The 25259-nt window shown below is 32.8% G+C and overlaps 1 protein-coding gene across 2 annotated transcripts in view; it reads left to right on the top strand.

Annotated features, from left to right (window-relative positions):
* Positions 1-297: 297 nt before the first annotated feature.
* Positions 298-25259, top strand: part of LRFN5 (leucine rich repeat and fibronectin type III domain containing 5) — a 122538-nt gene continuing 97576 nt past the window's right edge. For both annotated transcript variants that reach the window (XM_055309278.1, XM_055309279.1), the window contains exon 1: positions 298-400. The gene's annotated coding sequence lies outside the window, so the exon portion shown is untranslated. The remainder of the gene's footprint in view (positions 401-25259) is intronic.

The raw sequence follows: 25259 nt of genomic DNA, 5'->3' as shown, positions 1-25259 counted from the left end.
AACGGAATGCTGCCCTCTCTGTTGGAATCCGGGCATATTGCACATTCCACTAGAAAGCTTCATTATGCAAATCTATTTATTTATTTTTTATGCAAATCTATTTAAATTCTGTTTAGTGATATTCCTGATAGATTTTGAGATTGATCACACAGTTGACAGCAACTATATTTTTCCAAGATACTTTATAAACATATTTTGATACACTTTTTTTGTGCTTGTCTCCTTTGAAGAGTCCCTGTAACCATTCAGCCAGGTGTCGGGAAGCTATGTAGTCGCTGAGCACCCTTCTGACACTCCTCAGAATCAGCTTTGGAGATGCTTTCACCTTGTCCGTCTTCTTCAGCAGCCAGGCAGAGTGCTGAATCCTTCACAGCAGTGAGGAACTCTTCTGGCTCCAGAAGTAAGTTGACAACATTCAGTTTGATCATTTCCAGTGGTTTTAAAAATACTTAGAAGAGGCTAGCTGGAAATCTTGCAAATTAATATACAAATTAAAACCAGGATTATTCATCACTGACTATTTCACTTCTTTGTTGGATTTTATCTTTCTGATGCTATAGTTACTACTTTTATGTAGATAACCTGTATGAGATTTTCTGAGATTTTTTTTCAGGATTGTGTCACATGATTTATCATGATTTATTTATATTCACAGCTTTGAGGCATAGAGAGAGGAGAGATTCAAATAATAGTTTACGCATGAGCAGATGGACTCAGAATGACCAAATATTTTATAAAAGTTGCTTGGCCAATGAATTATGAAGATGGGACAAAATTTCTGGTCTTTTGATTCTTAAATATCAAGAGCCCTTTCCATGACTTTGATCTCCAGTTATATATGGAGGGTAAGGGACTGATGCAGGAAACAGCATTTTTCTTGATTGGATGGTTTACTGAGTGACAGACACTGTGTCATTGAAGGAGAGTTTATGGCAAATTATAAATATGCATTATAAAAAAATAAAAGGGAAATCACAGGTAGGGAAATGGATTGAAATGGGGATATGAAGAGTGTACAAGATGCGTAATATATTATACACCACCCGAAAACAAATTTCCAGCTGCATATTGATCTTTGGGCTTCTTCATTACTGGATATATCAGGTAAACACATCAAATTATATGATTGTTTGTTTGTAAGATATGAAAAGTAAATACAACATCTTGGGGAATGTTCAGACTTTCCTAGTTCATACTTATAATCCTTTTGTTTTGCCACTTTCCTAGTTTACTTGGTTTAAATTTAACATATTTTTTCCCCTTCTCCCAAATACTTGATGTAGGCATCCCTCGCTTCTCTTAGGGATATATTTATTTCAAAATATCACCACACAGAAAAAGATTATGAGTGCATTTTTAAAGATAAAAAAGTTTGATTTAGCCCAGATTATTTTTTAAAATAAAGTGCTTAGTAATTAGAATTTCCTTAAAGAGAATGGGTAGAAAACATTTAATAACATTAGTTTTATTTTGCAACATAGTATAGCTTCAGTGAGCCAGCAACAGATAGGTCTATGTCCTTAAAGGAACAGGGGGACTGTTGTTAAGAATTTATTTCTGAATTGTGGTGCTATCTATTACATAGATTAAATGGGCATCCAAAATGTTGTTGCTAGTGTACTCAGAGTAATATAGAAGGACTTCTTTTAAGACATAAATAAAAAGGATATATTAGTTTATATTGAAGTTAATTCATTATGACTATAACTGTAGCATAAAATGATGAGTCTGAGTATGCAGAAGATAGATTACAAATCATCATTTTAGTGTAGGTTTTTTTCTATGCATATTTTATTACCTTGTACTCTTTTCATACTTCATTTATTCATTTATCTTAAAAATTGCTTTTGCTGTTTTTGTTCTTGAGCTTTTCATTAAATAAAGCAACTTGAGGGAGACATTTCAGATTTTCTAGGTGTTGCTTTTTGTAAAGAAATGGAGGATCCTGATGAGTTTGAGTTGATTTCACACATTTTGAAGATATGGAGCTATGTAAGATTTGTTTCTTAAAGGCAACCCACAAGAGCCTACAGAGATTTTTATATGTCCATACAATAAATTAAATAATTAATAAATTTTTGTTTTCCACAGATAAAGCTGACTTTTTCTAAGTAAAACATCTGACTTAATGAAAGCTGTTAGCATAGGAAATACATTTACTGACATAGATTCTCTAGTGTAAGTCACAGGACTTAGTGAATTCAAATACATTTTCATTTACCAATGGCTATAAACAAGGCCAAAGGATTTACTTAATTAACTTGGCAATAGAAGGCTAAACAGAAATAATTTATATGTTGAGAAGGACTCTTCTGAGTTAATGCTTAATTCAATTTTTAAATTACCAGTCCATTACTCTGTAGAAGTAGAATCTCCTTTTCCCTTTCTATTTTTTCTTTGGAGTAACATTAGGCTGAAAGTCTTGCATGGAATTAATCACTCTGAAAAAAGAGAAAGTAAATACATTCCTAATTAGGTTCCTCAAATTTCAAATAGCTCATTGAAAATTCATAGCACATCCATTAAAATCCCTTTAAAAATAAATGGAATACTGGGAACTTTCTGAGAGGAAGTAAACCATGGAGAAGTAGTAAAATAATGAAGCAATGGAATATATATCTGTTACTAGTGTAGGACAGTTGAGGTAGTGGTGGTTTTTATGATGATAATTTTTCTCACTGTGGCATTTTGAATTAGTCTTAGCCAGTAAAATAGTACTTTTGTCTGTTTCTACTGTTCTTTCTTATTTAACTAAAGCACTGTGATGAATTTAAACAATAAACAATAATATCTGAACAGGAAATGGGCATGACTGTCTAAATATATATATATGTATATAAACATCTAAAGATAATTTACTATATACATAGCAGTAATGATAATCACTCTACAAGGCTAATATGACTTGTAAATATTAAGTATTCCTACTGACATTAAATATATATTTAAGAGGCTTTTATTTTTTCTGAAAAAAAAACCCTATTTTTAAGACTTATAAATTATCAACTCTGATCATATTAATTCACTGTGGTTTTACCATTGTCATAATAATCAGTATATTATCATTTGACACTTTCCAGTACTTTTTAATAAATATTAACTTATTTGATTCTTATATTACCTCTATGAGGAAGTTTAACAAATTATGTAGGCTCTCAACCAGATATATATATTTTTACATTGAATACCTTCAGGTATATATTTATACATTTGAAGTTATCCTAGATACTTGAGCTATAAGAACACTGATAGAAGGGGTGCCCCAGGAGCTCAATCAGTTAAGTGTCCAACTTTTGAACTCAGCTCAGGTCTTGATCTCAGGGTCATGAGTTCAAGTTCCACACTGGGCTCCATGCTATGTGGGGATCCTACTTGAAAAAAAAAAAAAAAAAAACAGAAAATTAAAGTTATTGATAGCACAAATAATATGCTAACTATGAATGATAAGATGGGTAATGGATTAGGTTCAGTAGCCCTGAAAGGTATAGCCAAGAGGAAACCTGTTATATCATGTAGTGCTCATTTCATTTTATTTTTTTAAATTTATTTTTTGTAGTTCTCATTATAAAAAGAAGGGAGAATAAAATTCTCAAAAGAAGGAAACTGTAAAAAGACAAAAAGAAGCAAACTTTGTAATGACTCTCACAAATATATGTATTCAGGGATGCCTGGGTGTCTCAGTGGTTGAGCGTCTCCCTTCGGGCCAGGGTGTGATCCTGGAGTCCCGGGATCAAGTCCCACATCGGGCTCCCTGCATGTAGCCTGCTTCTCCCTCTGCATGTGTCTCTGCCGCTCTCTCTCTCTCTCTCTGTGTGTGTGTCTCTCATGAATAAATAAATAAAATCCTTAAAAAAAAAAACCAAACCCCCCCACAAATATATGTATTCAGTGCCAGTCAATTCCAAATTAATGTATCTAATTTCCTAACTGCCTTAAATTTAACATGCTGCTAACTAAGCTCTTGATCATCTTGCCAGATACTCTTTTTGATATTCTGGAGCTCACAAAATGTCATCACCATATGCCAGAAAAAATAGGAACCATCTTCTTACCTTTCCCCTTCGTTCTACAGATTCCATCACCTAATATGGTCAAATTTACTTAGAAAAATTTTCTTGAATATATCAATTTTTCTCTGTTTGTGACCATTAGTACCCTGGTCCCAAAGACCATAATTTCTCCCCTGGGCTACTCCAGAGGCTTCTTAAATTATCTGCTCACATCCACCAATGCACGGATTCTGTTTATTCTCCATAGGCAGGCAGAGATTTTTTTTTTTTAAATTTTTATTTGTTTATTCATGAGAGAGAGAGAGAGAGAGGCAGAGACACAGGCAGGGGGAGAAGCAGGCTTCATGCAGGGAACCTGATGTGGGACTCGATCCTGGGACTCCAGGATCACCCCCTGGGCTGAAGGCGGCACTATACCGCTGAACCACCTGGGCTGCCTGAGAGAGTATTATAAAGTACAAAACTGATGTGACATACCTCTTTAAAGACTGTTACTTGTAGAATATGAATAAAATTCCACATCACAGCGTATTATGCTTGAATGGTTTAGCACTTTTCCAAATGTCCCCAACTTATTTCACACTGTGTTCCTCACCTTTCCTACATTCCAGCACAGAGGCCTTTCCACCCTTCTTCCACATCATGTGACCTCCCACCAAAGTCCCACCACATGGTTATTTTCCCCTCAGCAGATCATCACTCTCAATTCCTTTTTGCCCAGTATCTCAACACAATACTCACTTCCTGAAAGAAGCCTTTCTTGTTCTGCCTGACCAGATCATCTCCACAGCACATAGCTCCACAGCACTGTGTAACTGAAATTCATTACAAGTTAATGTCTCTCTATGCAATAATTTAATGTTGACCTCCCTTTCAGAATGTAAACGCTATAAGGTCACGATCCATGTGCATTTTGCTTATCAAAGAAACCTGTTTTTATTTCTTGGACACTATGAGCATGGGCCTAGAGCCTCTCTGCCCTCGCCCCCCTGCCCCTAGCCCCATCATGTGGGTTTCAAGGACATCAACTGGAATAGAATTTTTAAGCATCAACTATGAAACCTCTTTTTTTTCTGTGTTTTCCTGTTGTCATAGTTTGATCCAGTTTTATTGCAGCCTTGTCATTTTCAGTGGGTGGTTATTTTTCCAGGGCCTTTATACCGCTGCCTTCTCTCCTTCTTAGTCTCGGCTATATTCCTCAGGGTCTTATTTTCTGATAGGTGATGGATCAAGATCCTGTCCCTGCTGTTATAAAGCAGGTACAAATGAATCCGATTGGAATTTTTGTTTAAAAATAATTATAGATCAGTAGGAAAGGTAAGGGTATCGCAATGCAGAAATAACTACCATAAGGTAACTAGTGATGGAAAGCTACAAATAGTCATTACATGGAAAAGAAGTTTTTTCATCTGAGATTATGCAAATATGCAACTTTTGAACCTCATAGATAGATTTCAATATTGGAGAATTGTTAATGTGCTGATGTGTTGTCTCACTTAGGTAAAAATTCCAGAAGCTAGAGAGGTTATGCATAGTTCTCCCAAAAGCCCTTAAGTACTGACAACAAAGCTAAAAATGTCTTAGCTGGCAATACTTGATGTAGAAAGGCCACTGTTCTCTCTGCCTACTGTTAGTGTTGGCTCTGTGGTTGTTAATACTATAGTTCTTACTGTGAAGTGTCCTCAGATGAGGTCTGAATAAATTTTTAGCTTTAGGAGATAATGATTACTTTATATTTGTTTAGGACCAGGAAAGATTGATGTCATGTAGAGAATACTCCTGGCAACTGACATTAGATGTGTGACAACAATCTTAATTGTGAAGTATTAGCTCTGAAATGCTTAGAAAAAAATCTGATTTATGCAGAATTAGCCTGAGTAATTATGCCAGTTATTGTGATGAGCACCCTGTTTCACTGTCCAGTTAACCTCCGTTATATCACTGTGGGCTGCACTGAGGGTATATTAACATATACCAGATTTAGAATCCTCTGAGTATATTGAAGCACTTCTCATTGATATTAAAAAATGTGGGAGACTTTATAACAAGGAAAACAATTAGGAGTACAAATATTTCATTTAGAGAAAAATCTGTGGTTTACCATAGCAAGAAACTCACAGACTAGAAGAATTAACATAGGTTATATTGATCATAAACACTAATTTAACATTACTAATGACTTATAATATGAAGAGAACAATACAGTGAAATTACAGAACTACATGGAAAGTTGTGTGGAAAAAAATCAGGGACATTATAGCCATATCAATGCCAGCTGGAAACATTAACTATTTAGGAATCTTAGAAATTTGATTTCAAAAAATGCTAACTTAGATATATATCTAGGACAGTTAACTTGATTAAATAGTTTTTGACACAGAAGTATTTAATATCTAGGATGTTGGACAGCCTCAGTGATGTTGAAGATATTTTATCACCCAGGAGAGATAAGTAAAACACACCATTTGGGGATGGGGACAGGCAAGAGGTGGTGACGTGTGGGTTAGTCTGAAATGACAAACCCTTCCATCATCCTTAGTTGCATAGGTAAAGCTGGATGATGGCTGTGACTTGGCAGGTAGTAGCTCAGTCTCTTGTCTAATTAATCTTACCTTCAATAATTAGGAATAGTGAAGGTATAACTTACTTGACGTAAAAATGAATTTACCCCCATATATTTATTAAAAAAAAAAACAAACACAAAACATTTGGCAACTGAGGTGAAAGCTTTGTTGGTGAGGTAAAAGCTACTTTTAAGGTGATTGGCCCTCTTAGTCTAAGGCAATTCTAAATCCATAATAAGAATCTGGCTTTCTTTTTGATCAGTTGTGTGCAGATATGGATTACTGTGCTAAAGTCTGGGGTTTTAACATACTGTTTAATATCTGAAAAACAAATAACCTTTTAATACCTGCTTACTTATTTATGTCTTGAAGATCAGAGTACCATTACAGGCAAATGAATGCCTTTTAGATTATTTCAATACCTACTACAATAATGATTCCAATGCGGAAATAATCCACAATTGAAAACATACATTCATTATTTATAAAGAGACAGAAAAGTAGAGTAAACTTTTTCTAATAAGAATTCTCTACTTAAAAGAGAGGATTGAAAAGGAAATGCTGACAAGTAAACATATATAATTGTACGTGATTTTTATGTAGTATTTTCATTTAATCAAGGTTATATTTTGGAGCATTTTTCAGTATTTTTTGTATGTGCCTTGAAATGAAATGGTGGAACTCCAAATTTTAGGTCAGATTTAAAGAATGACTCCATTTAACAATTATAATGATAATGAGGATGGTCTGTGGCACTCATGGGTTTTGTTGATGTAGTTATATGCAAATGTCCCCAGTCTGGAAACTGGTGTCCAAGAATGAGTCATGTAATACTGAGTTCAGCAAAGATCCAACATCTGAATCACTTCTTGAGTTTGTTGTCTAATCATAATAATATGAAAGTGACTTTTATTAAAGATATAGAGAGATTTTAAAAAATTCTTTGGTAATGCTTTACTGTGGTTTGTGGGCAGTTTCTCAGTGGTTTACTTGATTTCATTTGAAGACAAAAATCCATATATATGACTTCTTGTGCAAGGGTTTTTATGTATAAAGATCTATAATACTCCATTATGAGTCATAATGCTAAATAAGGAAGATATTGAAGAATACATCAAGAGAGAACCTAGCAATCATCAAGTCTAAGTCCAGCTCATTTTTATCCAGGCTTAGTAGTATCCTTTTTTTTGCCACATGATTCCCAGGTGAACAAGTACATATTTTGTTCTCCTGTATTTAGACCTCAGAAATTATCAAGTTTTTCCTCTACATCTAGACAGATGTTTTGGTCAAATAGTTTTTTTTTTTAATGCTTTTGTTTCTCAGGATATTTCTTGAGTCCTACTCAGAAATAAGTACAGACATTAAGAAAATAATAACTTTAGTCTATAAGACATACTATCATATGAAAAAGTCTCATTAGTCTACTTCAAATAAGCTAAAAAGATCATTTATTTACACATTTTGCAATGCCCTTTTGTAGAAAATGCTCATGTGAAGCAGCAGCTATCAGGGACTTACTTTAAAAATACATGTATCAAAGGTATTAAAAATAATAAGAATGGCAAATCCAAGGTACTGGACATCCTTATGAGGGATGGTAAGTTATAGAGATTTATTTATTTATTTAGTAATTTTTACTTCACTTGACTGTATATTAACCAGCAGTCTATAATCATTCTTAATAAACAGAAGCTTATTGAATACAAGAATAAGTATGAAAATAATTTTAATTAACATTATACAAAGTTATCTTGTATCACAAACCCAAATATGTAATATAATATGATCCCCAGATTGTTAATTCTTGGGCTTATAAAAGAATTGCATTGCAAGTAAAACATTAAAGTAGCATAAATGTGCAAACGAAAAAATCGAGATATTCCATGCTCATGGAGAGAAGTCAATATTGTTGAGATATCATTAATTGCCAATTAGATATGTATATTCAATGCAATCCCAATCAAAATTCCAGAATGTTATTTTGTGGGAATCAACAAATTGATTCTGAAGTTCATATGGAGAGGCAAAAGACACAAAATATCCAACATAATATTGAAGAATAACAAAGTTGGAGGACTGATGCTCCCCAATTTCAAGACTTAACTATAAAGCTACTTACTATAAAACTACAGTAATCAAAAAGATGTGGTATTAGCAATAGAATAGACAAATAGATCAGTAGAACAGAGTAGAGAGCCCAGAAGTAGAGTCCCATAAATATAGTCAACTGATCTTTGACAAAGGAACAAAAGCAGTACAATGGAGTAGACAGTCTCTTCAACAAATGGTGCTCACAACTGGACATACATAGGTAAAAAATGAACCTAGACATAAATCTTAAAACCTTCACAAAAGTTAACTCAAAATGGATCAGAGACCTATGTGTATTATAATACAATAAAACACCTGGAAGATAACATGGGAGAAAACCTAGGTGACATTGGGTATGGTGATGACTTTTTACATAAAACACCTAGGAAACAATAAAAAATAATTGATAAACTGAACTTCATTAAAGTTAAAAACTTCTCTATGAAAGAAAATGTCAAGAGAATGAGAAGGCAAGCCAGAGCCTGGGAGAAAATGTTGGCAACAGGCATATCTGATAAAGGACTGGTATCCAAAATATCAACAGTGATAACATAAACAACATGTTTTAAAAATGAGCCAAGGACCTTAACAGATACCTCACCAAAGATACACAGATGGTAAAACAAACAAACAAAAAAAACCCCAAAACCTTACGAAATATGCTCCATATCATGTGTCATCAGGGAAATGTAAAGTAAAATAACAATGAGCTGCTACTTTACACCTATTAGAATGGCCAAAACCTGGAACACTGACAACACAGGTGTTGTCGAGGATGGGGAACTACTGGAACTGACACATTGCTGGTGGGAATGCAAGAGTACAGCACTTTGGAAGCCAGTTTCCCTGTTCCTTACCAAACTAAACTATACTCTTACCATAAAATCCAGTAGTCATCCTTCTTGATATTTACTCTAGAGTCAAAAACATATGTCCACACAAAAACATACATGCGGATTTGTCCAGCAGCTTTACTCATAATTTCCAAAACTTGGAAGCAACCAAGATGCCCTTCAGTAGGTGAGAGGATAAATAAACTACATCCAGACAATGAAATTATTCAACACCAAAAAGAAAGGAGCTTTCAAGCCACAAAAAGACATGGAAGAAACTTAAATGCCTGTTAGAAAGTAAAAGAAGCCAATTTGTAAAGGTTATATCCTGTACGTTTCCAACTATATGACATTCTGGAAAAGACAAAGCTATCCAAAACAACAGAAAAGATTAGTGGTTGCCAAGTGTTTAAGGGTACGAGGATGAATAGACAGCACAGAGGATTTGGGGCAGTGAAAATACTCTGTCTGATGCCATAATGATGAATACATGTCATTATACATTTGTCCAAACCCATAGAATGTGAAACACCAAGAGGAAATGGCAATATTGACTGTGTATGAGTTTTGGGGTGACTATGATGTGTCAAGTTTACTTTCATTATTTTTAGCCAATATCCTACCATAGTGGATTTTATTAATAACCCGAGTGTATTTACATGTGAGAGCCAGGGAGTATGTGAGCAATTTCTTTGCCTTCCCTTCAGTTTTTCTGTGAATCTTAAGTTGCTCTGAAAAAATCAAGTCTTAATTTTAAAAACTGGTATAAACATGTTCATAGTTTCACTGTTGAACTTTCTTGTGTTTCAGATATTAAATAAATTCCTTATATATTGTGAAATATTACTGTATACGAGTTGGCCACATTTGATATGAAATTGTTTCTCATTCTTGTATTAGCTTGTATTTACTGTATACGAGTTGGCCACATTTGATATGAAATTGTTTCTCATTCTTGTATTAGCTTGTATTTACTTGATTTACTAATAAGATTGAGAATCTTTGCATGACTTGGCCTTTCAGATTTCCTTTTCAGTGAAGTCCTTTGTTAATTTTTATATTAGCTTGTGTTTTTTTTAACAGATTATAGTAGTTTTTTAAAAATGTGCTTTACATTTTAGTCTTTTGTGGATTTCTTGAGTTATATACAATTGCCCCTAATCTATGGCTAGTGTTTTCACTTTAATAATGTTATAGCATATTCATAAAGGACTGATCTTATATGTATAGGAGTTGAGGTAGGAATTCCATTCTTTCTTCCTAAATGAGACACAAACTCCTAAGATAATGGGTAATACACAACTTTGTTTTAATGCCTGCACCAGACCCTTGACACTCAGAAGGGTATGAGTGGGGAGTAATATATAGCTTATATTTTTTACCCTTTCAGGAGTTGTTTACACACATTGAAGTAAAAGTAGAGTGGGGGTTGTGGCACTGTTTCTATAGCTGGCGGATCCCCAAGGAAATTGACCCTTTTTCATCCAGTCTGGGGAAACAGCACCTCCAGGGAGTCTGCATGTACAATAGTGGTGACATGGATAAGATTATGTTGCCTCAGAATACTGGAGAGATGGTCATTAAGCACCCTCTTTTATGGTGTCAGCTGAGAGTTTCTCCAGGTTTTATTTAGTATAGCTCTATGATCAGACTGGGGCTTACTTATACTTGTAACCCAGAGATAGTTTTTAAATATAAAGCTACTGACATATTTAACATTTCATACATAGGATGGATGCCTTAATTCACTGTATTTTATTGTCATCAAGTTTTCATAAGCATTTTTAAATATTTAATAATTTCAGTTCTTCATTTCAAGGGACAGTGCAGTGACCAAAGAAAGTAAATCATTTTTACAAAGAGGAATTTGCAAGAAGGATCCCAAGCTCCAGAAAAGAGAATGTCCCACGAAGTCCTTACCCAGATAAAATGTCATTTTCATTTGAAAAATGTATCAGTTGTTTCTTTTGGTTTGTGTATTTTCTTTTCTTTTCTTTTTTCTTTTCTTTCCTTTCCTTTTCTTTTCTACATTATTTAAGCTCTTCTCTGCTATTAAAGAAATAAAGATATTTTCTTATGTATTCTTTTAATAGTTTAAAAGTCTCTTCACATTTTTTATATAGTGTGAAAATTAAAGTGGATTTGGGGTAAAGTTTAGTTCTATTTTATTTTTTTTTCATACTGGTAACCAGTTGTTCTGATACTGTTTATTCCATCCAATATTCCATCCTTTCCCCATTGAATTGAAACTATAATGCTGCCATACACAGAGTTTTCATATTTGCACAGATATATTTCCTGGTTTTTCTATTTTATACCATTGTTCTCCTCATCATCCCTGCACAAATACCATGCTGTCATTTAATCATTCTACTTCAAAATGTTGATAGATTGTAAAATGAATGAATCCACTGCTTTTGTTTCTCCTTCAGAATTTCCTTGGATAGTATGTTGGCTCTTTATTTTTGTATTCTTATGTTTCAATTTTGGGAATAGACAAATTTTGTGAAAAAAATCATGTGTTAAATTTTACTGGCATCACATTTACTGTAGTAATTTTTATTTTGGTTTAGGAAGAAATTGTTTACTTAGATAAGTTTCATATTTTTTTTATCAATGAACTTTTTCAGGTCCTATAATAAAGTTTTACACCTTTCTCCTTATATATCCTACATTTTTTTCTTTTCTACACAAACTTTTATGATTTTGTGAATAAGTTTTTAAAATGTCATATTTTTTCAAATGATTGTTTCTGTATAGTAATGTTACTTTTCATCATTATGTCTTCTAAGCAACTTTGATAAACTCTTAATAGATTTAGTTATTTGCAGTTATTCTTATAATTATATACTTTATTTATACAAATAGCATCATTATAATTTCCTTTGTATTATATTTCTATTATCTAATTGAACAGGTTAGGAGATCTCTTACAGTGGTGAATACAAGTGATGAGTGTGGCCATTCTTGAATTTTTCTTGACTTTAGAGGAACTATTTCTCACGTTTTGCCATAGTGTACAATGTTTTGCATTAGATCATTTTATGGTAAGTACTAATTTGGGATATATACACTTTTTCAAACTACCCAGAAGCACAATTACCCTTTTACCATTTTCTTCATAAAGAACATTATATGGAGTTTCTATTGCAGTAATCAGTTTTAGTTTTCTTTTTAAAGATTTTATTTATTCATGAGAGACACACACACAGAGAGAGAGAGAGAGGCAGAGACAAAGTCAGAGGGAGAAGCAGGCTCCTTGCAGGGAGCCTGATGTGGGACTGGATCCCAGGACTCCAGGATCACGCCCTGGACAGAAGGCAGCACTAAACCGCGGAGCCACCCAGGGATCTCCTAGTTTTAGTTTTCATGGATTATGATGATAGAACTCATCAAACCCTAACCCAGTTTCTGACACTGTTTTTAATGTATTCTTTTTCCCCAATTTACACTGAGGTCGGCATTAAAATACCATTAAGGAAGTTCATACCTTACCTTTTAAAAATTTTGGGGTGAGGGAAGGGCAGAATTATGCTTTGAATCCCTCAAAATTTGATAATATTTGTTTTATTAGAATTTCCTCCACTCCAGAATAATATTCTTCTCTACTTTTGTAAAGCTTGATTTTGGCATATTTAAATACAAAATATTTATGATAATTGGAAATAGAAGAATCAATCTAATTCCTAGTCTGAATCTAGAAGAAAGTAGGTAATACATTTTTTAAAGAAACAAGCAGATATTCATATAATTGAATAGAATTTTAAAGCAGCTTGACTTTCTTTACTTACGGTTGAAAGATTAGGGACTTTGAAAAAATTTTTCATTTGTTTGAGCTCCTGCAGACAATTAATGGAAGAAACTGGCTTATTTTCTTTTAGGGTATAACTTAAACAATTTACAGAACTTGTGGGACTGTTTTATGGATAAAATCTCTTGGTTTTCCATGTTCTGATTTATTTCTTTGATCATGATTGCTCTCTATGCTGCCATTTACTCCCATTGGCTAGTGGTCATTGTTATTATGATTATTATCATTATGATTATGGCTTAATATTTTACTTGAAAATTTGTTCTTATTGCAACATTTAACACTTATAGAAAGGTTCATAAAACATATGTGCATTTTAATGAATCACATTGTAAATAACTGAAACTACCACTCAGTTCAAGAATTAGAACATTGACATTGTCCTCTGCTTCTATCTGAAATGTTATCCTTTTTCACTAACAACTGTATAGTAATCTATGTGATAATAATTTCTTTGTTTCCTTTTAGAGTTTCACTTCCTATATATGCTTCTATAACCAAAATTGTTTTGTCAGATTTTGAACTTTACAGGAATGGAGTAACACTGTACTTGCCATGTGTACCTTGTCCATTTTGCTTACAATTCTGCTTTTAATATGTTAGAATGTATTTCAGTTGTTGCATATAGTTGCAAATTGTAAATATTCATCACTCTCTAGTGATCTGTTGTATTAACATACTACAATTTATATATCTCTTTTTGATGGATGTTTAGGTTATTTCAAGTTGTAAGGATATGCAAATAAAGAATATTTTTGCACATGCACATAAAATTTCACCTAGATATCCTATATATATTTAGTTACCTTGCACTCATGTATTAATTCCCAGTTTTTTTGGTCAGGTCTCTGGAATTTTCTATGTAAAGGATTGTATCATTTGCAAAGAATTTTATTTCTTCCTTCCCAATCTGTATAACTTTTGTTTCCTTTTCATGTCTTATTGTGTTAGCTAGGATTTCCAGTATGCTGTTGTATAGGAATGGTGAAAGGGAAACCTCTTGCATTATTCCCGGTCTTAGAGGGAAAACATCAAGTTTCACATCATTAAGTATGATATTAGCTGTAAGCATTTTAAAGTCGTTTTTCACTAAGTTGAGGTAGTTCTCTTTTATCACTAGTTGGCTGGGAATTTTTATCATGAAAGGATATTGGACTTGCCAAATGTTTTTTTCTGTATCAATTTGATATATACTTTAATACTTCATTAGCTTGTTGATGTTATGGAACATTGATTTTCAGTTTTTTAAATAGCCTTGTATGCCCAGAATAACCCTTTTGTTTATTATAACTTATTTGTATCATCGGATTCAATATGCTAATGTTTTACAGATTTTGACATTTATGTTAAAGAGAACTCTTGGCCTGTGGTTTTCTTTTCTTGCAATCTCCCTATCTGGTTTTGGTATTAGGCTAATGCTGGTCACATAGAATGGGTTAAGAAGTGTTATTTCTGCTTCTTTTTTTTATGGGAGAATTTGTATAGCATCAATATCATTCATTACCCCTTAAATGTTTGGTAGAATTCACCAATGAGACCTTTCTTTTTAGAAAGTTGTTTAGACACTTCTTTGTCCTATAGAAAATTGTTTATTGTTGGTTCAGTATCATTAAGAAGTATTATTTTTCTGTTTTTCATTTAATTGTTTTCTCCTTTTTTTTTTGTCGTTTGTTTTCTTCTGTTTACTTTAGGTAAATATTACTCATCTTTCTCTATGCTCCCAGGGTGGAACCTTAGATTGTTGATTTTATATCTTCTTTTTCTAGTTTATGGATTTCATGGTATAAATTTCTCAATAAGCAGTGCTTTGCTGTATTTTGCTATTTTGGATAATTAGTATTTTTATTTCCATTTAGTTCAAAATATTTCTAATTCCCTTGAGGCTTTTGACCTGTGAGTTACTTAGAAGTGTTTCTTAATCTTCATTTATTTTTATATTTTTGAGCTAACTTTGTTATTGATTTAATAACATTTATTTTCATATTCAAATAACAACATGTATATATTTTCCATTTTCTCATATTTGTTAAGGTATATATTATGCCTCAGATTGTGCTCTATCTTGGAGATTGTTCCATATGAGCTTGAGAAGATTGTGTATTCTGCTGTTAAATGAAGTATTCTATACTTGTCAATTATTTCAAGCTAGTTGGTGGTTCTGTTTAGTTCTTATTTCCTGCTTGCTGGATCTGTCAATTACTAAAAACCGGGTATAGAAGTGTTGAGCTGTAATAGTGGGATCCTCCATTTCTCTTTGCAGTTCTGGCAGTTTTTGCCTCATGTCTTTTGATGCTCTGTTGTAAGGTACATGCATGTTAAGGACTGTTATGTCATCTTGAGTGATTGTTTTTTTGTCATTATGTAATATTCTTCTTTATTCACAATAATCTGTTCTTGAGTCAACTTTGTTTGAAATTCATATATCTATATCAGCTTTCTGTTTTTTTTATTTGTGTTAATGTGATCTATCTTCATCCCTTTTAATCGTTTCTTTATATTTAAAATAGGTTTCTTGTAGAAAACATAGTTAAGCATTTTTTAAACTGAATCAGACAATTCTCTGTGTTTTACTTGGAATATTTATGCCTTTTATATTTAAAATAATTATTGAAATAGCTGGATTAATTTTAACAATGTTTTAACTTTTTCTATTTATTCCATTTGTTGTTTTTAATTTATTAACTGCTATTTTTCTGCATTTTCTGATTTAGTTGATCATTTTATATGATTTCATTTTCTTCTCTTAGTGTATTAACTACACTTTTTTTTTATAAAAGATTTTTTTTTAGTGGTTGCCCTAGCGTTTGAGAAATACATTTACTTCTTAAGTCCACTTTTAAATAACACTATACTCATTTACAAGTATGCACATAACAGAGCATTCCCAGTTTCTTCTTTCTATCCCTTATAGTATTGTTGTCATTCATTTTACATAACCATATGTGTAAATTCATATAAGACATTGTTATGATTATAATTATGCTTTTGAAATGAGTAGCGATTTTTTAAATCAATTAAGAATAAGACAAGTATTTTACTTTCATTTTTTTTCTTTTCTGATGCTTTTCTTTGCTTTATGTTAACTCAAGTTCCTGACATATGTTATTTTTTTCTTCCTAAGAACTTCTTTTAACATTTATTGCAGAGTTTGTTTGTGATGAATTACATCAGGTTTTATTTTGTCTAAGTAAATATTTATTTTTCCTTAACTTTTGAAGAAAAATGTTGCTAGATACACTGGTTTATTTTTATTTTTTAAATACTTTTTTATATTTTAATCTTCTTTCATATTCAATGATTCTGATGAGAATCCCAATACAATTCTCACCCATATTCTTCAATAAGTAAGGTTATTTTATCCTTCTGGTTTCTTTTTTTTTAATTTTTGTATTTTTTTTATTGGAGTTTGATTTGCCAACATATAGTATAACACCCAGTGCTCATCCCATCAAGTGCCCCCCTCAGTACCTGTCACCCAGTTACCCCATCCCCCGCCCACCTCCCCTTCCACTACCCCTTGTCCATTTCCCAGAGTTAGGAGTCTCTCATGTTTTGTCACCCTCTCTGATTTTTCCCACTCATTTTCTCTCCTTTCCCCTATAATCCCTTTCACTAATCCTTAATGTTTCTTGCAAGATTACCCCTTTGTTTTTGGTTTACTGCAGTTTGAATATGATATGACTAAGTGCAGATTTTTTTTTTTCTGTGTGATATTCTCTTAGCTTCCTACATCTCTAATTTACTCTTTGCTATTGATATTAGAAAAGTTGTGGCCACTATTACTTCAAATATTTCTTCTTCCTTATTATCTATTTCTTCTCTCTTTGATATTCCACTTGTTTGTGTTTCACTCTTTGAAGTTGTCCCACAATTCTTGGATGTATCATTTTTCCCCTACATGTATTTTAGTATGGAAAATTTCTTTTGACATATTTTTGAGCTTTTTCATTTTTTCCTTGACTTTCTCTAGTCTACTGATGAATGCATTAGAGGTATTCTTTATTTTTGTTAGTATACTTTTAATTTCTACCATTTCTTTATTTTCTTACAGTTGCCATTCTTCTGCTTATATTTTCCATCTGTTCTTGCATGTTGTCTACTTTTTCTTTTATAGCTAGCTCTTAATGAATTAATCACAATTATTTAAAATTTGTCTCTGATAACTACAATATCTGAGTCACATTCAAGTCTTGTTCTGATGCTTGGCTTGTCTGTTTTTCTTGCCTTTGTCATACCTTGTGTGTGTGTGTGTGTGTGTGTTTTAACTAACATCAGATACCTGTCATACCTTGTGTGTGTGTGTGTTTTAACTAAACATCAGATATGTTGTACTGGTAAAAGGAATTGAAGTAAAGAGGTCTTCAATCTGAAGATTTATATTTATCTGGCTAGAGATGGGCTTTCTTCAATATTTATTGTAGTATAAGTAAGTGCCAGGGTCTTCAAATTCGTCTAGTGTCTTTGTTTTTGTCTTTCCTCATAACTTTGTGCTTCTCTTAGTACTCTGCCCTTCCTTGGGAAGAGTCTTTGCCTTGCAGCTAATCCACTCTGAATATATATTGGAATTTTGTTTTGGTGGTAATAAGTGGGGAAAGGGAAATTAGTTTTAGGTGACTTTTGGCTGCAATCTTAATACATGTTTCTATGGACTTATAGTTTTTTCATCTTATTAGATGAGTCAAAAAGGCTGAATGAACAATTATTGGGAAATAATTGGGATAATTGGGAATAATTGGGATAAATTGGGAAGTAGTTGGGAATCTTTTTCCAGAGGCCTAAAAGCAGAACAAGCCTCTGGTAAAATCTTTTCCTTTGAAGAGTATGCCTTTGTTATGGAGAATGATCTGAATATATGGAAAACTGAATGCTTTCCCCTCCCCCCTGCTGGAAATACAAGGAGATTATTCTTCTGTTTTCCTTCTGAGTTATATAGTGGGTTTATGGTGGTAAAACCCATCGATGTTGGGGGAGGGTCTTAAGACAGTGGCTTCACTTTTGCTCTCATGTTTCAGCAATTTATCAAAATACTATTAAATTGGTCATAACAATTTATGGTTCTAGCAACTTCTGCTCCAGATAAGTGTATGTATGTTGGCTATGTCTCTCTGGATGTACGTGATTTTCTAGATTTCATGGTGGCAGTTTTTCTTGTGACTTCAGTTCTCCAACTGACCCAAGAAAAGTCAATGATGTTTTCTCTGTTTGACTTCTTTTATGTTCTAAGAACTGGAATGACAACTTACAAGTTCTTTACATGTTAAAGAAGAAATTTTTCACTCTTTTTATTTTTTCCCAGCTTTATTGAGATATAATTGACATATTGTATAAATTTAAAGTGTACGATGTGATGATTTGATACATGTATATATAGTGAAATATTTACCACACAATAAGGTTAGTTAATACAGTCTTCACCTCACATAATTGCCATTTTGCTGCTGCTTCTGCTGCTGCTGTTATTATGAGAACATTAAAGCTCTACTTTCATAACAATTTTCAAGTTTGCAGTACATTATGGTTAACTATAGTCACCATACAGTACATTAGTTCCCCAGAATTTACATATCTTCTAACTGAAAGTTTGTACCCTTTGACCCAAATCTCCCCATTTCCCTCACCGGTTAGTCCCTGACAGGCACCATTGTTTTCTGTGAATTGGTGTTTTTAGGTTCTACATATTAGTGAGCTCATTCAGTATTTTTCTTTCTCTGTCAGTCTTTTGAAATGTAGCCATTTCTGGTTAGTGGCTTAGAGGAATTAATTTGCATTTTCACTGATGATTAATGAACTTCAGCAACTTTTTTTCATGCTTATTGTCCTTTTAGATATTCTTTTGAATGCATTGCTGTTTAAGACTTTTCTGTTTTTTAAGTAGTTTGTCCTTTTCTCAGTGACTTATGTATTCTTAATAAGTCCTTTATCAAATATGTGTTACAAATATCATGTCTCATTCTGAGTTTTTGCCCTTTTAATTTTGTAATGGTAGATTTTGATAAAGAGAAGTCCTTACATATACTTTTAATTCAGTATAATTTATCAGTGTTTTCTTAACCTTTTTAAATGATCTTTTGTTATATATAAGAAACTTCTAGTCTCCAAATCATGAATATACTGTCTTATGTTGTTTTCTTGAAGTTTAATTATTTTGCCTTTCACATTCACATGCACCATCTGTTTGGCATTGGTTTTTATATATAGTGTAAGGTAGGATTAAAATTTAACTTTCTTTTTTTTTAAAGATTTTATTTATTTATTCATGACAGACAGAGAGAGAGAGAGAGAGAGAGAGAGAGAGAGAGAATGAGAGGCAGATACACAGGCAGAGGGAGAAGCAGGCTCCACACAAAGAGCCCGATGTGGAACTCGATCCCCGGACTCTGGGATCACACCCTGAATGGACGGCAGACGCTCAACCGCTGAGCCACCCAGGCATCCCTAATTTTCTTATATTAATAGCTGTTTGACTTACTAGTAAATTTTTCTTTACCCCTCTGCTATGCTCTGCTACTTTTCTTAAAACTTATGTACACAGGGATAGTTGATATATGGCAAATGTGGCAGACTAGGCAGTGAAATGTAGATAGTGTTCTGGATACTTTATTATGTTCCTCACTCTATTTGGTTATATCAACTTATACCATACTGCCATAGTTAGTGAGGCTTTATCATAAGTTTTGTTATTTGATAGTGCTAATCCTCCAAAATTATTGTATTTCATAATAATCTTTGCTTTTCATAGCCAGGTTTTATTGTAAACATAGTAGTCATTTACCTTATTGTTTATTCCTTCCTTATCTCCATTTTTTCTATCCTATTTTTTATTTTCTTCCCCTAAAGGACTCCCATTGGCATTTCCATTATTGTGGGTAGGCTGCTGATATATCTTCTCTTTTCGTTTATCTGAAAATGTCTTCATTTTTCTTCCTATTAAAGATCTGTTAATATTTGAATGCACATTTAGTATGGTTATGTACTCTGGAAGAAATTGACATCATGATTATTGTGATATATTACTCTTAATTCCTGTTATTTGTTCTGAAATCTATTTAGAATGATATTAATATAGACATCCTAGCTTCTTTATTTTATTTTATCTTTTTATCCATTTGACAGAGAGAATGAGAGAGCACAAGCAAAGAGAGAGGGAGAAGCAGATTCCCTGCTGTGCAGGGAGCCTGATGCAATTCAGGGCTCCATCCCAGGACCCTGGGATCATGACCTGAAGTCAAGGCAGATGATTAACCTACTTGAGCCACCCAGGTGCTCCTCTTCTTTGACTAGTATTTACACGGTCTATCTTTTCCAGCTTTTTGCTATTATCTATTTGCATTTTCAAATTTGAAATAGCTTTCTTTTAGGGTCGTTGGGGTGGTGCATTTGGTTGAGCAACTGACTGTTGACTGACTCTTGATTTGGACTCAGGTCAGGATCTCAAGGCTGTGAGATCTCAAGGTTCCTCTTTTCCTGCTTTCCTTTAGAATAATTATTTTTATTATTTTATTTTATTTATTAGATTATATAATTTTATCCCTTTGTTTTATTTTTTCAGAGCTTGTTCTAGGGTTTTAACATGCATCTTTAACTTATGAGAGTTTGAGGGACGCCTGGGGTGGTTTAGTGGTTGAGCGTCTGCCTTTGGTTCAGGGCATGATTCTGGGATCCTGGAATCGAGTCCCATATCAGGCTCCCTGCATGGAGCCTGCTTCTTCCTCTGCCTATGTTTCTGCCTCTCTCTCTGTGTGTCTCTCATGAATAAATAAATAAAACCTTTAAAAAGATTTATGAGTTTACCTTTATATTATTTTATACCATTTTACTCATATGCCACTTCATATATACAATGGTTATGCCCATATTTCTACTATGTCTTTTGTCATTGTTTAAAATGTAGAACAATGTTGTAGAACTCTTCCTATGTAGAAGTAAAATATGTAATATACTCTACACGTGTAAAGTAAAATAAAACCAACATTGTTATTAACAATTTTATTTTAAAGAGACAAATGAGAAGAATACTTCCATATTACCCACATATTTACCATTTACATAACTTCATTCTGTCTAGTATCATTTTTCCTTTTATCTCAAGAAATTTTTTAACATTTCTAGTATTAAGTCCACAAGTGATGAATTTGTCAGCTTCTATTTGTTCTAAAAGTATTTAAAGTTATTCTTTAAAACCTTAATTTTACATAATTTTTTCTTTTAATGCTTTAAAGATGTCTCTCCACTCTCTTCTCTTTTTTTCCACTCTCTTCTATACATAATTTCTGAAAAAGTATACTCTCATTCTTATGGAATATGCATATCTTTTCGCTGTTATTTTGTCATGTTTTGCCACAAATTGTTTATATTGTGCCATGGTGTAGTTTTTCAGATTTCTTTTGCTTGGGGTTTGCTGAGCATCTTCCATCTATTAATTTATGATTTTTAAAATCATCTTTGGAAATATGTCAGCCATACTTTTTATTTTAGTTTGTTATTGTCTTATTGTTTCTATTGTTAGCATTTTTTCCATGGGCTCTATTTTGTATAGTTTTTATTGCTGTGTCTTCAAAATCGTTACAAACTTCTACAATGTGTAATCTGCTATAAATACTATCTTGTGTAGTCTTATAACTACTGTAATGGCTTTGCTATTTTCATCGTCTCTTTCATTTCTATATATATTTTTTTTCTATCAGTTGAGTGTTTCTGGTTTGGGGTTATATTTTCTTGCTTCTTTGTATTCCTAGTATTTTTTAAACATGGATACCAGACATAATAAATTTATATTGTTGATTGCTGAATTTGAAGGGATTCCTATGCTTATCTCTGAAGCTCTCTCTAAAACTCCTTTTCTCTGATATCTGCATACATATAGACCCTTGACCTCTTGAACTATGATCACTATCTACATAATTAGGAAGATTACTGGATTCTGTTTGGATCACTCCGCCCTGTGGTACAATGTGGAAACTCTTCAGGCAGGAAGCAGAGGCAATTTTAGGGACAATCTCATTGCTGTTTTTCTAGGAGGAATTGCATTTCTGTGCTGTTGTCCAAGATACAAAATATGATACAATACTATAATTATATTATACAATGTATCGTAAAAATACTGTGTCATATTTTATAGACTTTTTCTAGTTGTTTAAAAGGTGAGAGGGTGTATCAATCCCATTTACTTCATCATAGCCGGAAGCAGAAATCTCTATTTTCACCTTGATTTTTGAAGTAAAATTTGCTGGGCATAGTATTTTAAGTTTGTGGATATTTTATTTCATTTCATCATTTTCTAGTTTCCATCATTCCTTTAACTTTATTTTTCTCTGAATGAATAATATGTTTTCTTTTACTGCTATTTAGCTGTTCTCCTTGTGTTTGTTTTATATCAGTTTTTTTTTTTTTTTATGCTACAACTAAGTGAATGTTATGGTCTAAGAGTAGGGTTCATAGGTTTTCTTGAATCTCTTGATACCTTTTACCAGCTTTAAGAAATATTGTTGATTGTATCTTTGAATATTACTTCTTCCCTCTTATCTGAAAGTCCGTTCTTCTGGGACTCCAGTTACATGTATGGTATATCTGTTACCATGTTTTATATAACTCTTTTTTTTTAAAGATTTTATTTATTTATTCATGAGAGACAGAGAGAGGCAGAGAGACACAGGCAGAGGGAGAAGCAGGCTCCATGCAGGTTCCCTGACATGGGACTCAATCCTGGGTCTCCAGGATCACGCCCTGGGCTGAAGGCAGCACTAAACCGCTGGGCTGCCCTGTTTTATATAACTCTTAATTTTCTTTTCTGGATTCCCAGTCATCATTCCTCTTAATGTTTAATCTAGCTATTATCTTCCAATCTAGTTTTCCACATTTCTAGTTTTCTTTAAAAAATGTTTCATCTCCCACTCAGTCCATCTTTTGAGTTCTGAATTTTTCTTCTGGAATTTATGTTTGAAATTTTTAATAAGTTCTAGTTTTCTTGCATAAATCCTAAATTTTGTCATCTAACTTCTAGCTCATATTAATTATATTTATTTTAAGATTTGTGTTTGGCAACTAATAAATCAGAAAGTTTGATATCTTTTGTATATTTTATAATTGTAAAAGATATACTTTTTCTATGCAGCCAAATATTAACTTTCTATTTGGCTGCTTAATTTTTTAAAAAAATTTTGTTTAAAATACTAGATATGAAAAATTATGAAAATAATTTGAGTACATGGATGATATTTCAGTAGACAAAATTACATTCAGGATATACTTTTGCTAAGAAAATGCAAGTAAGGTATGTTCCACTTCAGTCTAGCTAAAGTTTAACTTTACTCCTTCTGAAAACTGATATATTTGTAGTTTGCACTTGTTCTTAGATGAAGCCCAATACTTGTTTGCAGATGAAGCTCTTCTTGAGGCCATGTAAAATTCTTGTATTTTTTTTTAAGATTTTATTTATTTATTCACAAGAGACACAGAGAGAGAAAGAAAGAGGCAGAGACACAGGCAGAGGGAAAAGCAGGCTCCATGCAGGGAGCCCAACATGGGACTGATCCTGGGTCTCCAGAATCACGCCCTGGGCTGAAGGCAGCGCTAAACTGCTGAGCCATCCGGGCTGCCCAAATTCTTGTATGTTTACTAAGGCTATTCCTACTTAGAAAGCCTGAGCTCCTTCTTTTGTTTGTTTGTTTGGCGTGAAATTCTGGACCTCTCAAAAGCTGTGTTTAGCATCTTAGCCTGTCACTGTCTTCTAATTCACAGCAGAATCAGAGGTTGCCTTTAGGTTTATAGTGACCCAAATATCTGACTCACTTTGAGGGTGCGGTGAAGAATTTTCCATTTCTTCTGGATCTTGCCACAGACTTTCACTACCTTGAAAGGAGTGAAATTGAAATAGATACACACATAGTTTAAACAGATACACATATAGACACACCCACTTTTTTCTGGAGGGTTGGTTCATATCAAAGTAGTCATTGCCAAAATGAGAACTCACAATACAGTTTTATGTTTAGATTTTGTATCTAACAAATTCCTTGAACTTTCCTCTTTATTTTAATAATGTATCTGTAGATTTTATGTACTTTCTATTCCCAATTATACTAGAATTTATGAACAATGATAGCTTTGTCTTGTCCTCTACAATTCTTAATTATTTTTTTCTTGTCTTACTCTGATAAACATCCAGTAGAACTTTGAATAGAATTGATAATGGAAAGCATCATTATTCTTTATCTTAAAAAATAAATACATTAAATGTTTCACCATAAATCTTATATGTGCTTTCTTCTCTAATCTTGATTTGCCAATAATCTTAATATTCAACCTTAATGACTAGGGCATATCATCTATCACTTTTTTCCCACATCTGCTGAGATCACTGTATGATTTCACAGTATCTAAGTAACTTTACATTCCTGGATTAAACCCCTGTTGGCCATGATATGTGATTCTTTTTATGTTTTATTGAATCTGATTTGTTAATATTTTCCTTAGATATCAACATCGGGGTTTATGAATGAGTTTTTCCTATAATCATCTTTTCTCATATTCTTAACAGTAATGCTGTTTAGTCAAATGCTTTGGGGGAAAAATAAAATGTTTTGTGGCAACATTCCTTCCTTTTATATTTTCTAAAAGTGTTGATGTAGGATTGAAGTTATTTCTTTTTTGAAAACTTTTTAGAATTTAACTATGACAATGTCTAAGCCTGGAATTCTCACAATATGAAGATTTGGGATTCTACTTCTTTAATGATTGTAAGTCTATTCAGGGTTTCAATTCCATTTAAGTTAGTTTTGAAAGATATATATATATATATTTTTTTTTCTGGGAGCTAATACCTTTAAGCTAAGTATACTTTTGTTATTTTAATGTCTGTATCTTCAGTAGTATTATTTCCTTTTTCACTCTCGATCTTAGTTATTTGCACTTTTTTCTTCGTAAATTTTACCTGTGATTTGTGAACTGT

This window comes from Nyctereutes procyonoides, unplaced genomic scaffold, assembly GCF_905146905.1.
Source record: "Nyctereutes procyonoides isolate TBG_1078 unplaced genomic scaffold, NYPRO_anot_genome, whole genome shotgun sequence".
Taxonomy (NCBI): Eukaryota; Metazoa; Chordata; class Mammalia; order Carnivora; family Canidae; genus Nyctereutes; species Nyctereutes procyonoides.
The sequence above is the reverse complement of the archived record's forward strand: the minus strand, read 5'-3'. Positions and strand labels throughout refer to the sequence as shown.